Genomic DNA, 17,166 nt, shown 5'->3' with positions numbered 1-17,166 from the left:
GAATCTCTTCTGTGGTCCCCAAAGCCAGTAAAGGCTGAACCTGCTCAAGGAGCAGTGTCTTGTGAGAGGGGTCCCTGAAAGAGATGGGGAGAGGGCTGTATGGCATAACCTGATCTGATAGTGCTTAAGGCATAAGATCCTTCCCATTTGTCCTCCCCACCCCTACATCATTCCTTTTCAGACCCAGTTGTCTGTTGTAATGGAATCCCAAACACTGAAAGTAGGGCAGCAGTCCTTGAATGGGAGGATGGAAAAGGAGAGGTTACCACTGCATTGGTTAAAATGAGTGCTTGCTAGGCACCCAGGAATGGGGGGGGTGAGGGGAAAGGAGCTGGTTAAACCTGGAATCAGAGGACCTTCTCCTTTAGAACCTGTGACTTTCTGGATTAGTCCAGATGCAGCACAGGAAGGAAGGATTTTCTGAAAAAAAATGCTGCAAGCAGTATTGCTGTTGCAATTGCTGACCACTATAGTGACATCTCTTTATAGCCAGATTATATACTCTCAAAGTAGCTCAGGAGTCTTAACAAAGAGAGAGTGCAAGGTTGTGTCAGTCTTTTCTGAAAGTAAAACAGTAACAGTAAGTCTTCAAATGGTCTGCTCTGTGGCACATCGGGTGCAGTGCCTGAATTCTGCAGCCATGAGGCCCTCCTCAGGATCACAGCCATTGCCATAAATTCTGGCCACAGCATCCACCATGTCCAGAGCTGACTGCAACAAGGTCTTGGCCACCATATGGCCTCTCTCAATGAATGCCACAGACTCCTCCCGGGCGGGTTCTGGCAACTTGTCTGTGAACTTTGTCAATCGGGTGACCCATGTCTAAGTCATATTTAGAGAGAAACGCCTGCTTGTTTGCGACGTGCATTTTCAGGGAAGAGGATGTATAAATATTCCTCCTCATTAACTCCATCCTTTTGGACTCTTTGCCCTGTCGGATGTTGCAGCCACCACCTGGGAAGTTAGGGGCTAAATGGCAGTAGAAACTGTTGCATGGGAATTAAGTACTGTTTTGCTGAATGTTTTGCTGGAGGGGACAATAAAGCTGGGGTATTTCAGAGAGCCTTTGCAAACTCCAGGACAGCCTCATGAACGCTACTCTCACTGGAGCTGATGGTTGGAGAATATCCAGCAGCTTATGTGTCCTGTATTGTTATTTTTCATCATTACCTCTCCGGGTCGGGAATTATTAAAGTGCCTGCTGCCTCCTTTGAATGTGGTAGCCGTGTCTCAGGGTCCCTCTCTGGAGTCTAACCCTGATTTCCCATTACCCGTGGTCACCATGATAGTATTCTCCTGCAGGAATTCCACCTGGATACCCAAGGTAGTGGTAATACACTTCAGGAGGTTCTGATACACCTTAAAGTCCTCAGGCACCAAGGGAGAGGAAGATTCTGGCATGGTAGAGTCATCCAGGGAAGACTAGAAGGTGGTTTGCTACACAAGTGATGGAACCCATTCTTGTACCACAGGGTCAGGTTGGAAGAGCCCTGTAGGTCCCAAGGAAACAGACTTGTTTGTGGCAGAGATGGTATGGAAGCAGGAGTCACTGTTGGGACTGGTGATCGCACTCTGGAGCAGGTGGAGGAGCAGGATCGCAGGGACTGAAGAGTGTCCCAGGGGTTCCAAGGAGGCCACTGGGCATGTAGATTAGGTATTAGTGGCCACTAGGCACTGGGCCAAGAGCCCCTGTCCCAACTGCAGGACAAATGCCGATCTTGGTATCGGTAATGATCCAACCGTGATATCTGAAGCCTGTCTAATAAGGGGGGTGACCCCAACTTGGATCTTGAGGAATCCTGGAAGTTCTGTGATGACAACAGTTGAGGAAACTGATCAGACTCTTCTGAAGCCCAGTAAGGAGGTGGCCAAAAAGATGAGTGGTGAATCAGCACCGGCAGCACAAAATGGGAGACACTTCCACCTGGTACTGAAAGAGGCATCAGCACTGAGACTGGTACTGAACTCCATGAACGGATCTGACACCAAAACAATAACGATGCTGAAGGATGCAACAGTGTTGAGAAGACTTTTGGTGCCACACCTGGCCATGACTCCATAGTCTGCACGGACCCAGCAGCTCTGCGACATGGCCAGAAGGTGCCAAGGGCATAATACAGGATGAGCCAGTAGAAGACATAGCACCAGTGGAGAATCTGGGATTGAGAGGCAACACAAATCTGATACCACCTGGTATGCCATCAGCATGGTGCTAGTGCTGTACTGGACTCAGAGGAAGTCCCATGGCTAGAACTGGAGCGGGCCCTTGCTGCTCATGGTGCAATACTAGGGGGTGACTAGATGGACCTACTCCATACTGTGTGCCAGAGGGAATATGGTGCTAGTCAGCAATCCTCCTAGAAGAGGAGGATGAGTATCCCCAACCCCTAGAATGGTCACAACTCATTTTATGAGACTCCTCACCACTCCAGCGGTGAATGAACCATCCCCTTGCCTCTTGTGGGAAAGGCCTGAGCCCTTGCCAGATCCAAAGGCAACCACCAATCAGACAAGGGCCTCTATGCCAGAGCAGGCCTCATAGCATGCTGCAGAAGGTGCTGCTTCAACCACAAGTCTCTTACCACCTGAGTCCGCTCTGGAAGACTTGCAAATGGAGCACCTCTCTTTACTGTGTCCCTTGCTGAGATACAACAAGCACCTCATGTAGGGGTCACTGTTGGGGACAGCCCCCTACATGACAGACAAAGCTTGACCCTTGATGAGGGCATCACACAGGACAGCCACTACTCTACTAACACTAAACTAACATTTAAACTAACCCAGAGATACTGTTACCACTGTATACAAGAAAAGTTCTCTGAAAACTGAAAGCATGAGGTGAGACAGAGCTCTGACTCAAGACCTGAGAGGTCAGAAAAAACAGAGTGTCAGGGCAGCACTGCCCTTATACAGCCAGAGGAGCTAGGGTATGAGCACTGCACCTACAGGTACTGCTAGGCAAAGGTTTCCGGCTCCAGTGTGCAGGTCATCGACACATCCACATGGAATACAGAGTTGCATCTACTCAAACAGGAAACATGGCATATCGGTGCAGGGCTGTAAAAGTGTGGGAAGACTTATTTTCAGACATGTTTAGCCTTTCACTTAATCTGTAATCTCATAAATGTGAATGAGCAAAAAAGCGCTGAAATAAGATGTTCACGAATGAAGCCCAGGGGTGAAGTTGCATGCAGGGTCTCATCAACTACTGAGGAAGAACAGAGACTACAAAGCATATCTCTGGCAAACCACTTCAGACACAATAGAAATGTCCCTCAGTTCTTGTGACAAGGAACATACGTATTGGAATACTTTTAAATACATGTTCTTGCAACGTTTACTAGAATTATGAAGAGGTTTGTGGTCCATAAATGATATTTTTTCAAACATTTCAGACCAAAATATACCTGTGCCAAAACCCAAACATTCATATTGTAACTCCAAAATATCCTATACTGTACTCTACATTTCCAGTATTGCCCACCCAAGCATTCAGAATGTATGTGTTTGGTCCCCAGAATCATTAGATTGGCTTAAAATGAAGAGATTATAAGGACAACAATGTTTGAGTTCATTTTGTTTATCTTCTAGTTTTGGAACATTTAGGGTTTGTGCTTCCAAGTTTTTTTCTCTGTAGGCTGGATGGCAACAAATTTTAAAGAAATGAAAATAGAGATTCTCATGTAAGCGCATTACTCTAGGAACTGGGACTCTAAAGAAAACACACACACAAATCAGACTCACAATAAAATAGTTGGCAACAGTGCAATTTCCATTTAAAGTGAAAGGCTCCACTCCTAGTGAGGGAAGGCGAAGGGTTTACATTGATGCTGTCGTGAATGGAGCAAATCCTGACAAGTGCTGTGGCTCCTCTGCTCCCACTGAAGCCAGGATTTGAGCCATGCCTCTATCTTTGATGTTACTATGCGAGGCCTATGTCCTTCACTCCCTGCAATTTTACTAAAAGAGCCTTATCATTTGATGAGAGCTCTGCGGTGGATGAAAGTGTACTTGTGGATGAAAGTGTACTTCCGTCACTTGTTAGACCAAATATAGCAGCTTCTCAGCCAAGAGGACAGGACCCTATGGCTATTTGTGGAAAGCGCAGCAACTTCAATGGGAACAGCTATAAAATTTTCATAAGTGCCTATGTGAAAAAGGAGACTAAATCCCATTTTCAAAGTGACCTAGGGCTCGTCTACATGGGGAGTTACTTTGCTCTAAGTTAGGGTGTGAATTTAAAGAACACTAGTTACTCCGCACTAACTCCCTGTGTGGATGCTCTTACTGAGCATTAGAAGTGCCTTTAGAAGTGTATTAAGATAAACTACCCAAGGGCACTTCTAGTGCAGAGTAAGGCTACATCTACACTCCAGCACTTACAGCGGCACACCTGCACTGATGCAGGTGCACTGCTGTAGCTCTTGTGGTGTAGACACTCTAAGCCAATGGGAGAGAGCTCTCCCATCAGCTTAACTCCTGTCTCCTCGAAAGGTGGTAGCTGTATCAGCAAGAGAAGCTCTCCAACCGATATAGCACTGTCTACACCAGCACTTAGGTCGGCATAATTTACATATTCAAGGGTGTGAATTATTCACACCTCTGAACGACAAGTTATAACAAAGTAACCTGTAGTGTAGACAAGATCTAAGTGTCTTCATAGGGAGTTAATGTGGAGTAACGAGTAGTCTTTAAATTTACATCCTGGCTTACTCCACACAAGCCATTATGTACTTAGAAGCTTAAGTCCTACTGACTTGCAATAAAACTTAAGGGCCAGTTTTTAAAAGTTATTTAGGAGTCTAAAAATAGAAATTGGTGCCTAGTGGGATTCTCAGTAGCACCTAAGTGCCTAACTCTGATGGACACCTATCTTTGAGCACCTAAATACCTATAAAAATCTGGCCTTAAGTTACTTAGGAGCCTAAGTCCATTTGACTTTCAATGAGACAGGCTCCTAAGTGCCTAAATGTGACTGGCTCTTAAGTCTCTTTGGAGAATTCGAAAGTGATACTCCATGTTTTGGATGCCTACCCTTTTCATAATAAAATCCATATCAGACAGAAGGTCTGATCCGACAACTCCTTTTCAAGTAAATGATTGCTTTGTGTTCACAGTGTTGTTGTTGGCCCCAGGGATATTAGAGAGATATGGTGGGTGAGGTAATATCTTTTATTAGACCAACTCAAAAACTTGTCCCTTTCACCAACAGAAGTTGGTCCAACAAAAGATATTACCTCACCTACCTTGTTTTGAGTTCTGCAAAGCTGGGCTCTTATTCAGGGAGAGAGGTCTAATATTAAAGTCTGAACCTAAAAGTGTCAGTGAAATCATTTTAAAAGAAGAATGGCACATTGATAAATTTGAAAGGAGAAAAGGGAAAGAATAATGTTAGCTGTATATAATCTATCAAAACTACAAAGTTTAAGAGACAGGACTATGATAATAAGAGGTAACAATAGTATTCAAAAGGTCTCAAGTAAAAAGGATAAGTTGAATGAGCCAAGTCAGCCAGATACAAAACCCTACATTATTCCGTCTGTTCAAACATACAGTGCATCCATCAAAGCATTTTACTAATGAGTGTAAATACCAATCAGCAATGTTGTATTTCTTTTCTTTTCTCTCAGATGGCTGGAACCTAGGAATTGAGTCTTTAACTGTTTATTTAGGCAGCAAACACACAGGACTAATTAGCGAGGAACACAACCACCATAGGAAAGAAACAGATGGCTGGGAGAGTGAGAATGAAGGACAGTGAAGAATGGTACGGCTGAAGGTAGTATATAGGCGGATATTGTCTTGTGTGAATTCTGAAGATACCAAATACATATGTCAACAACTCTCAAGTACTGGTACCCAAATAGTAGCAATGTACTTCTTACTTGACAAGTTTTATTTGAGATATAGTATTGTACTGCAAGTGGAAAGATTAAATAAATCTACAAGTCAAGTTGACAATCAACCCTTTTTCAATATATTGGATGGTATTATTTCAACTCTTTTTAAGTCAGGTGTTGGAAGAAACAATAATTTAGTCATGAGATTACAATGACTGGCATCCTATGAGAGATAGTGTCCTAACCCCTGGGCTGTGGGGTATTTTTTGATGGGGGGTCTCTGTCAATCTCTCCTGCTGAAGCTGTTCCACAGTTTATAATTAGAGTCATTGGGCCAGAGTGAGTGTGAGAATGACTATGCAGAGTCTCCCACCTTGAGAGGTGGGAGACTCTGGGACCGGTGTGCCTGCTCCAATGACTAATTATTTATCCAAACTGGGAAAGCTTCAACAGGATGGTTTGAGGGATTCCCCCACCTCCATCAGACTATCCCATAGCTCAGTGGTTAGAGCATTCTCCTGAGAGAGTGTCCAAATCCTGTCCCCCATCTCCAACAGGGCTAAAAGTTATAAGGTGAGCTCCTCCTCCCCCTCTGACCATTTTGAGTCGAGTGAGATGCCTGCCTCACTCATTCTCACAAGAAATGACTTAGACACGCAAGTCACCTCACTCCAGGTGAGGAGCTCCTGGTTGTGAATGACAAGCAGTGATAGGCACCTAACTCCAAGAAAGGGGTGGGACTTAGGACAGCCTTTTCATTAACTTCTCATTTCGGTAAATCCCCACCTAGCACACTGGCTTTTGTGGATCATAGTCTACGATGCATGGGGAAAGATAGGTGCATTATAGGGAGTTTAAGCACCTAGCTTAGGCTTTGTGGATCATGATGGTATTTCCGTGATTTTCTAGGTGCCTAAAAGTTAAGCATTGCAATGCTCACATTGCAACACTTAAGTCCTTTTGTGGATCTGGGCCAAAATATCAAAGCCAGAAAGTCATTGATATAAACAATGCTCTGTACTTTTAACCACTGCTGCTCTCACAGACACTACTGAACCAGACCTCCTTGCAATGTTGCTATTGTTGCAGTTGAGGGATATTTCAGAATAATTCCTTTGAACCCCAATGAGGCCATATTGACTACCTAGCCATGCCCATTCCACGTGCGTGCACTGAGCTGTGCCCAGTGTAAAACATAGTGGTCCTTTCAGTGACCACAGGTAAGGAAGGAGATCTGAATTCTTCAGTGTGTCATTCTTAAGGCTAAGTTTTTGTCACAGATATTTTTAGTAAAAGTCATGGACCGGTCATGGGCAATAAACAAAAATTCACAGATGCCCTTGACCCGTCTCTGACTTTCATTAAAAATATCCCTGACAAAAGTGGTACGTGGGTTCAGCACTCCCTACTGCTGGGGCTCCCGGGTCCTCCACCACTGCAGTGCATCCCCTCACCCCAGGCAGCTGGTAGCTGCAGTGTTCCCCAGCCACTGGCTGGGGCTAGGCAGCTGCAGAGGTCCCCCACAGCCTGCTGCGGCTAGGCAGCGGCAAGGGGTCACCCCACCAGGGTGGGGGCTGGGAGCTGTGGGGCAAAAGTGTCACAGAGGTCAATGGAAGTCACGGATTCCATGACTTGTGACCTCTTTGACATAATCGTAGCCTTAGTCATTCTGCAGATGCCAAGAATGAGCTTTAAGCACCAATGAATCCATCTTGGACTACACATCTGTAGTGGTCGCATTAGGTATCTCAATGAGGATCTGTAATTTAGCAGTCCATTTTCTGAAGCACAGTCCATTATTTAGTAAACATTGGAGAAGAACAGTGATGATTTATTTTTTCTGAAAAATGTGCAGCAACCAGCTAAAACTCAGCAAAAATCAATACATAGATACTTACATCTCATGAAATTATATGCAGCCTTCACTGTGACATCAAAGCCTTTCTAAAGCTCTGAAATGCAGCAGTCTCTCCGAATGAACAAATTGGAAAAAAATGAATTTGAATTTTAAGTGATACATACTTGTTTTTCAACTGGGACAGCCTGCCATCAATTGATACTGCTGCTTCTGAACTGACATTAAGTGATGAACTGGCGCAGCAGGAATGCGATAAATGTATGTTACTCATGGACTTGTGGTTTGGCCGGATTACTGGTATCTATATTACCAGAAAATTGAATCTTTGGGTATTCAAACTTACGGTGACATTTATTTTAACTACATCATCAATTTTTCCTCATAATTTTTCTATTTTCTATTAAGCAATTTAAAATGTTACCAAGTACTGCAGTGTGTATTTACAAAAATGGTGCAACATCAATATTTAGAGAGGTAAAATATGTTGACAATATCATAGCATATTTTAATGTAACCTATTATTAAATATCAGTATACTATCACCATCATAGCATATAATGTCAATAAAGACATTAAATAACATGAACACATTTATGCTAAATGTAAATGATAGGTTGATAAACAAACAAACAGAGATAGAACACATTTCTTACACAATCACAATATGCTGATCAAACCACTGTCTGCTTTTATTACTTGAAAAGAAATTATTCTGACTTTTCTCATTAGATTGTCATAGATATGATTTCTGCATATTACAACTTTCTGGACATTCTTATATTTGTATATCCTATATCTTCCAACAGTACTTAGGCTCTGATTCAGCAGAGCACTAAGCATGTCCACTTAAACTTAAGTCCATCACTATTCAGCAAAACACTTAAGTACACACTTAAGTGTCATTCTTAAAGTTAAGCATGTAAGAAAGTTGAATAAGGAATAAGGATAAAAATGATGAATGATGGTTTGCTGAATTGTTGCCTAAAAAATACCTACTCAGGTCACAGCTGAAGAGAATTCAGCTGCAATTTCAGGCATGCCCAAAGCTGCCTCCACCCACCCAATCTCCCAGTTGGCTGAAATGTTTACTTTTGCTCTGAAACACATTTGGGAGCTGTTTGGTATTTCTTTTTATGAAACATAAGCTTTCTAGGCCTCCAAACTGGGGATTTACTGGAAATGACTCAAGCAAAACTTTCCAAGCTTGGTTGCCTAAAATTATGAAAGTAAATCCATATTTAGGCTCCTATATAAATACCCTGATTTTCAGAGGTCTTGAGCACCCACAACTCCTACTGCAATCAGCAGCATCTGTGGGTGCCTGCCATCTCTGAAAATCATGCCACGTACTTAGATGTGTAAGTCTGGATTATGGTGCCTGGAAGTTTTGAAAACAGCCTCACTCTCCTGGAGGAAGCAAGTAGAAAAAAATCCTGACTAACCAAAGAAGAGGGGCAGAATCTTGATCAGTAAGAAATTGTAACTTCCCCCACTTGGGAAAAAAGACACCCAGGAAAAAAGCCCACTACATAAAAGTAATGAAAACACTCTCATTCAAGATTTATAAAAGGAAAAATACAACACATTCTATAGGTACTTATATTGTCTCCCTGAGGAGCTCCTTGTTGAGTAAAATGCATGTTATGTTTTAATCAAAGGCCATTGATACTCAGTGCAAATTTCAACATAGCGTGAGTTCAATGGCAGTTGCAGAAACACTTTCGAACTTCCACAGTGTGTTTTACAACTACATTACAGATCACATCTCTCTCATTGAGGTTTAAATAGCATGCGGAACACTCATACTGCAGAAGCTTACTTAAGAAGCTTTCATCTTTTTCTTTACTCCGCATATGGCAAAAATCTCGTTGTCAGATTTTTTTCTATAATCTTATGCAACATCTTCAGCAACTTTGACACAACATCCTATGATTTTCTTCTCAGGGTAGAAACAAACATTCAGCAGAAACACATTTCCCCCTGTATGGATGTTTGTAGCTATTGTCACACTCATGTTTGGCCAACCATCTTGCACTAATATCAGTATTAATTCTTTTAGGAACACCTAAAGGATTGTCTGTCTTCACTTCCCGCATCAAGTAGTGGACCTGTGAGTTGAAATCTGTCTAGAAGACTATATCTAGGGCAAAGTGCTTAAATCATAATTTCTCATTTTATGCTACATTCTCAAGTTCACATCTTTATCATATTGTGATTCTATGCCATGATAATCAATTGATGTTTTTACATATTTTCAGTGCTGAAAACAAAGACTGTTTCTAATGAAGAGCTGAAGAGCAACTGGGAGCTATGTTTCAAAGAGAATAAGGACATTTAAAAAAAAATCACATTTAGAGGGGCCATGCTATCAGTTACCCTGCCCACCTTCCAGAAATTTCTAGATTCAAGCAAACCAAACCTCTTAACCAGTTGTTAAAGAAGATAGGGCCAAAACAAACAACAAACAAAAAAAAATAAACAAAGTCTCAACGCACCAGCTACAGAGGCAGGAGAGTTGGGAGAGAACACTGATCCTCACATCAAGAAAAAGGGGGGGGGGAAAAGCTCTCCTTCTTTTAGCTGAGAAGAGAGAGCTGTGCTCCTAACCCATCCTATACCACATACTCTGACCGTGTCACGAACTAGTCATAACTCTGCTCACTCACGTCTTCAACATTCAAGGATAGTTAAATCAATCCACAATCCCCACCAGTAACCGTCTTTCTCTAGATTTTCTAATAAGCATAACAAAACCATGATGTTCTCACCACTTCAGTTTTAATGCACTGAAATCAGAATCTAACATTTCTAGTACTGAATATCTTTCAAATTCATTTACTTCAAAGTGACAGATTTGTGATTTTTCTCCATCAACTTGAAATCAAATGCATTTAAAAAAAAGTCAATTAACGGTAGTTTCAGGTACATTGTTGTCCAACTGCCAGCTTTGTGGTTTTACAGTCATGTTGTTTCTATTTTTTTAAAAGCTACTTTTAAATCATTTTTTTTAAAAATTACACACATTGTAAGCTGTTTGGGGAAAGGACTGTGTCTGTAATATGTTTACACAGCATTTAGCACAACAGGTCCAGATCTGTATGTGCTAACATCTATACATAATTCTAATAAATAATTGTTGGTTGATGATGCCTCTGATTCATTAATGGCCATAACACTTTTGAAATCCTCAGGTGAACTTCATTATTAGAAATAAAAATGTTATACAGATGCATTTTAAAACATTCTATGTGGGATTTAGCTACTAAAAGATGTCCATTATGGCTCCTTCTCCCAAAATGTTACTCTATCCTTTCACTTTTTCTTCTCAAACTGTAACATTAAGAATGACTGACATTGGCACAATAGTGGTATAAAACTGGTCCCAGTACTAAATGAAAATTGGGGGGAGGGGAGGAAGAGTAAAAATATTTACTGAATAGAACATATTTGGCCATGTAAATGTAAAAATTATAGTTGGCAAATTATACACTTCCAAGTATTTCTTTCTTCAAAGAAAGAGAGATCTGTATTTCACCAATGACATCCATATAATGTACAAGAATTACCATGGTAACAAAAAGACTTTATATCAAAAAGACCCATACAAAGATTTTTTTTTTTTTGTATCTTTCTCATTGTGCTGTTGATATGCTGATATTGTGAAGTGGTATATACCTCAACCAGAGCTTTGGAAGTACTTGGGATATTTAAAACTAGACTGGGGGGTGGAGGGAACTGTCATAAATGTACCATACAATAGGGAACAATCCTGAATTGGCAGAGATGGATGGAAGGAGAACTAGTAGGTAATTTCTATTTCTAACTTGTATGATTCTATAATTAGAGGTGTATATTTGGATTCCACTAAAACCAGAGATAATAAAATGATCACCTCTGTATATTTTTATTGACTTCAAGCTTTCTCACAAAAATGAAATTAATTGTTGAACAATCTATTTACATTTTACAGATAGTAATTTAAGTCCAGCAACATAAACATAGCTAAACAATTTTGGGGATAGGGAGTGGGGAAGGATATTCTTGTAAACAGAATACCCCTGGAATGTCCTTGAAGCACACTGTTTTGGGAGGGGGCCAGAAACAATTCAAAAATCTATAAACACAAGAGACAAGTTTTATAAAGCTGCTGCTGAAAAACACAAACGGACAGAGAGCAACATCAACAAAAAAACCACCACCAACCTCTGCACATCAAAAAGTTCGAGTTTAAAAAAGCAAGTCTGTTATGAAATGCTCTCTGAAGAAGACAGGCTAAAGAAAGCTCTTATAGATCTCCAGTCAATGATATAAAAAAATCATTTAGGGCTGTTCTCCAGCTGGCATTAAATAATTCTTAACAAGCTAACATCAACCAAACTATTGCCTTCATCAGAGACCAAAACTCCTTCTCTTAAATCTAGTGTGCTAGCTTCAAAGCAGCATTTGACAGCATCATAATTCAAAAACAAAACAGAAAACTAGTATGCTTTACCCATCTCAGTTTTGTTGTTTGTATCACTGCAACCCTCACCAGTCTGTCACAATGGTCGGTCTAGCTTTTATATAGCACTCTTCAGCTGTAGATTTAAAGTATTTTATAAGGGTGAGAAAGTACTGTTCTCCCCCCCCTCCCCGCCCCCCATTTTACAGATGAGGAAATGGAGGATACGTCAACATAGCAAAATAAATAAATAAACCCGGTAGCAAGTCTCAGACCCTGGGTCAACTGACTCGGGCTTGTGGGGCTCGGCTGCAGGGCTAAAAATAGCAGTGTAGATGTTGCCATTCAGGTGGAGACAGTGCTCTGAGACTCTCCTCCCTTGCCAGGTTTCAGAGCCCTAGCTCCAACTGAGCTTGAACATTTACACTGCTATTTTTAGCCCCCAGTGTGAGCCCTGTGAGTCTGAGTCCGTTGATCCGGGCTCTGAGACTCACTGCCACAGGGTTTTTTGCTGTGTAAATGTACACAGAGGCACAAAGAGGTCAAGTGTCCAAGCCCAACGTCTCACACTAGAAGTCAGTGGAAGTACCAGAAATAGAAATCAGCTCTCCTGACTTCCACTCCGGTGTCTTATCGAAAGGACACTGCTACTACCCTTGAGAGTCTTTCCCCTTTTCTCTTTAATTGGTATATGTAACGGGTTGCACACTCACCACCATGGCACCTCCTGCTGGTCAGTCCGGGAATTAGCTCATTCCAGCCTCAGAGCACCTCCTGCTGGCTGGTGTCTCACCCGTTGTCTACTCTACTGTGTGTCTGGGACCCTAGTTGCTCTCTGGCTTGCAGCGTCCTCTTCTGGACACTACCCTCCAGCTGTGCCCCACTCAGTTCTCTCCCCTTCCAGGGGTATCCGCAGTCCTCCATCTGACCTGCCCTTGTGGCCAACTGCAGCCCAAAGTCTAGCCCCTTGCCTCAGGTGTAAGCCACAGTCTGTATCAGGCCATGCTCCTCTACAGCCAGGTGCAGCATAAGGGGGGGGAACCCAGGCCCACCCACTACCCTGGGTCCTAGCCCAGGGACCCTCTGGCAGCAGCCATGTCCTGCCCTCTACTGCTCGTGTTCCCTGGACCACTTCCCTTTGGCCATTGCACCTTCTCAGCCCTTTCTTTCAGGGGCCTCAGCCTGGCAGGTATCAGGCCGGAGCTTTTCCTCTGCTCCCCTGAGCCTGCCCAGCACTGCTCTGTCTAAGGTGCTATCCCTGGGAGCCAGTCCTCCCCCCTTGCTTGTCAGGGAGAGACTCCCAGCCTCTTCTGCTTTGCAGCCTTTATATAGGGCCCAGCCTGGCCCTGATTGGCTGCTTCTAAGCCTTCTCTGATTGGCTGGATTCTGCACAGCGGCTCCAAGGGCTGCTATTAACCTTTGGTCTGCCAAAGTGGCAACTGCCCCACTACAGTATACCACTTATCCACTGAGGCCAGTGAGAGTGCAGGAGAGGATCCAGACTTTTAGTTGAGATCCTATAAAGGGATATAGCATCCTATTTTTAAGCACCCTTTCTGGAAACCTTGCCTTTCTCTCTTTGTCCTCTCTAAATATTACAGAGGTTGGCAAAAATAATTTTAAAAATTGGATATGAATTCAGATCCAGATCTGGCTGAGGATTCTTCCAATAGTTTAGGATTGTGTGGACCCAGCATTTTGTTTAAGGCCCATCTTTAAGTTGTATAGGATAGAAAGACTTAGATCTGAAGTATTAACTGTTGCTGAATGTACATATGTAACTTCCTTATGGCAGAAATCTGTTATAGCAATGAGCCTTAAAAAAACTGCAGGAGCCACAGGAAAAGAAATTAATCACTGCAAAGACAGTAAACAAGATATTTTGCTGAAGATCTGGGATAAATTATTTTTTCCAGATAAAGTAATAAATCAAAATTGAGCTGTGTCTTAAATTAATCTCCCTTGACTTGCTTTTGTTTTCTAGTCCATATTTAATCTGAACCAATACATAACATGTTTTCAAAAACAGCAGTTATTTCCTTCAGCAATTTCTACCAAATCTTTCCTTTAAAATATTTTAAATTTGTGTGTGTGTAAACCAGCAACAACAAACAACAACCTAATAAAAAAGCCAATTAATTTTGGAGAGAGAAAGGGAGTTAGGTATGTCCTGGGGGGAAGTTAGCAATTAATATACTCAACACATATGGACTGAGGTGATAGGTAAATTAGCTATACCTACAATAAATAGATAAGATTAGACAGAAGCTGGGAGATTTCAAGCAGCAAAAGAAGTACTTGTCACCTCATATTTATCTTTGGGTTTTGTACTGGATCCAGTCACCTCAGTATCTGACCATGGCATACTAATTATAGACAAATCAATCATTTTGTGCCAATACCCAACCAGAGCAACTGGGTTGGTCACTAGTCAGTGCACCCTTCTTTGTGCAGAGGCACAAGTGGCTCTGTAACCATTCTGAGGAGGGAACTTCAGCCTTTGTGTGTTCAGTTTCTTTGCATCCAAAGGCTCCAATGTGGCCTGTCCCAGTTTTCCCCTGTCTACTGTCTTTCAGGGCCTACTCATGGAGCAGAGCGCCAGCAATTCAGTATGCATGTATCTCATTTGACACCCCCAAAACATGCCTCTCCTCTTTACACAACAGAACTACACAAGTTCTCCTCTCTGGGTACCTTCCAGGGGTGAGTAGGTGAGGGCAGGACTCACCCCCCTGGCCATTTATGAGTTGGACTGGTAATATTATATTGTTAGTGATTTTTGAGTGTCCATATGCACTGATGTCCATGCTTTACCTCCTTTGTATATTTGAAAACTCCAATTTAAAATCAGAAATTAAAATATTTAAAAATTAAGGGCTCTGTCTCCCTAGAAAGAAAATAGTACTGAGTTTGGGGGATGCTGACAAACTCCACGCTGAGAGAGCTATATGATTGTCAAGATTCCCAGTACTTCTGTAACCTTGGCCAGCAATGGCAATAGGAGAAGAATACAGTTCTTCTGGGGCATAAATATGTAAAAAAAAAAAAAAATAAGATAACTCCAAATGGTGAATGAAGGACTGTATTAATGCTACAGCATTAAACTGTAAATTCCTTTTGCAGTGGCTGGAAATTAAAGTGTAAATAAACTGTATTTTCTGTCATCATTAACACAGTGTATTCAGAGTGTGTTGCTCATGCGAAATATGTATAGCAACTTCTCAGTAGTGTTTCAAGAGATTATGTTTTCCAAAATGAAACAACTGAATAACACAATAGATCGCATTTAACAGCCAGAATCCCAGGCTTTGTGTGAAATGGATGAGAACTAGTAAGTTTAATTTTTTTTAAAAAAGAGCTATTGCTCACTCTCCATCAGTCTATTTATATAGTCTAATAAAGAGCCATCATGTGCGCTCCCACCCTCTCAATCTCCCAGACTGAGTGGGACAGAAGTGAAATGTTTTTAGAAAAGTGAGTACTGTGCCTGTTTGAGTTTTATTGATTTAATCTGCAATTTGGGAGACCCTTCAGGGAACTTCTACGAATCCACAGAGGAGGTCAGTTACTGGAGGCAGAAAATTTCTCAGTCCTCAGGAGACAATATAAACAGAGATGGGAGCCACGGGCATGTGGAGCTCTGAGAATGAAGCTGTGAGGTCTATGTGTGGGGGAGCAAGCAGTGTGACCTGTAAGCAATAGACGTTGCTAGTACTTAGACCTGCAGCAGAAGGCCAGATGCTGCACAGCCTTGGCTTTAGAGCAAAGTGACACTGTTAATAGCACTTGAGATCAAGTTATGTTGGAGCTGCAGTTTAGACTAGTCAGAAGTCTGAACTCCACTGAATTTTTGTGATTTAGATAAAATGGAATTTACAGCCCCACCACACCTGATTTTACAAAAACAAAACCTGACTGATAAAGTTTCACAAAACCCTGTTTGCCCTTTTTAGAGATTGGGGGAGGGGGGGGAATCCCAAATCTTCAACCAAAATCCCTTGAATTTTGAAAACACAGACAAACTCAATCTTGATCTGAACCACTCTTATGATGAGACTTGAAGGCTTTGAACAACCAAAACACAGCCTATGTTCAATAATCATTCCATTTGTCACTGTTTGACTTCTACCTTATAGAAGGTATATTTAACCTTTCCTCTTGGGGCAGGACATAGATGAATGTATGTGAACTTTAAACTGTAATAGCTGTGTTTTGAGTGACCTCCATGTGCCTTCAGCAAAGCTCTACAACATTCACCACTTAATAGTTTAAATTTGTGCTTCAGTAAAGGTCAAAAAGGAGAAAAAAATATGAAATCCTTCAAGGCCATAAATATGTTAGCAGAGAAGAAACAGTTTCACCATTTAAATGCCTGTTTAAATACAAATCTATTTGTCTGCTGAAGGTAAGAAGCCAGTGTTTTAATCAGAATGTAGCAATGTGGAATTTCCATGTTGCAGATAACTTGACATGTCTGAAAGAACAGAATGTGTAATGTTCAGAGTACACCTGATCAAAGATTTTTTATTAAATCTTATTACAATGAAAAAAATACTTTTCTACATGCAAAGATTTCATTAAAAGCTCTCTTTTTAAAAAGAAGTAATTTGTTGTCAAAACTGAAAATTTCAAAATTTTGAATTTTTGAAATTTCAGAATTTTGGGTTTTAATTCTTTGTTTTAGCTCTCTTTTCCCTCTTTATTCCTTGTTCTCTCCCCCCCACCCCTTTGTTACCACTGAATGCAAGGGAATGAATGATATTGGGGAGGTCTTTCGCCTTTTCATTGTTCTTTTTGACATGGTCCAAAATTAAAAAAAAAAAAAATGAACACTTCAAAATAAAACTTTAAAAATTTGCAAACATTTCAAAAAGTTATTCCATTTCAACCTTGTAAAACAAAAGGATTTCAAAATTTTCAAGTTTGTGAAGTTTTCTTTGTTTTCTCTTTTGAACTGGCTCTAGTTCAGAGTAGCTAGATAAACTAAGGGCTTATCTACAATAGCGGAATTGACTGGTGCATACTCT

This window comes from Terrapene carolina, unplaced genomic scaffold, assembly GCF_002925995.2.
Source record: "Terrapene carolina triunguis isolate 2854851 unplaced genomic scaffold, T_m_triunguis-2.0 Scaffold62, whole genome shotgun sequence".
NCBI classification, from domain to species: Eukaryota; Metazoa; Chordata; order Testudines; family Emydidae; genus Terrapene; species Terrapene triunguis.
The sequence above is the reverse complement of the archived record's forward strand: the minus strand, read 5'-3'. Positions refer to the sequence as shown.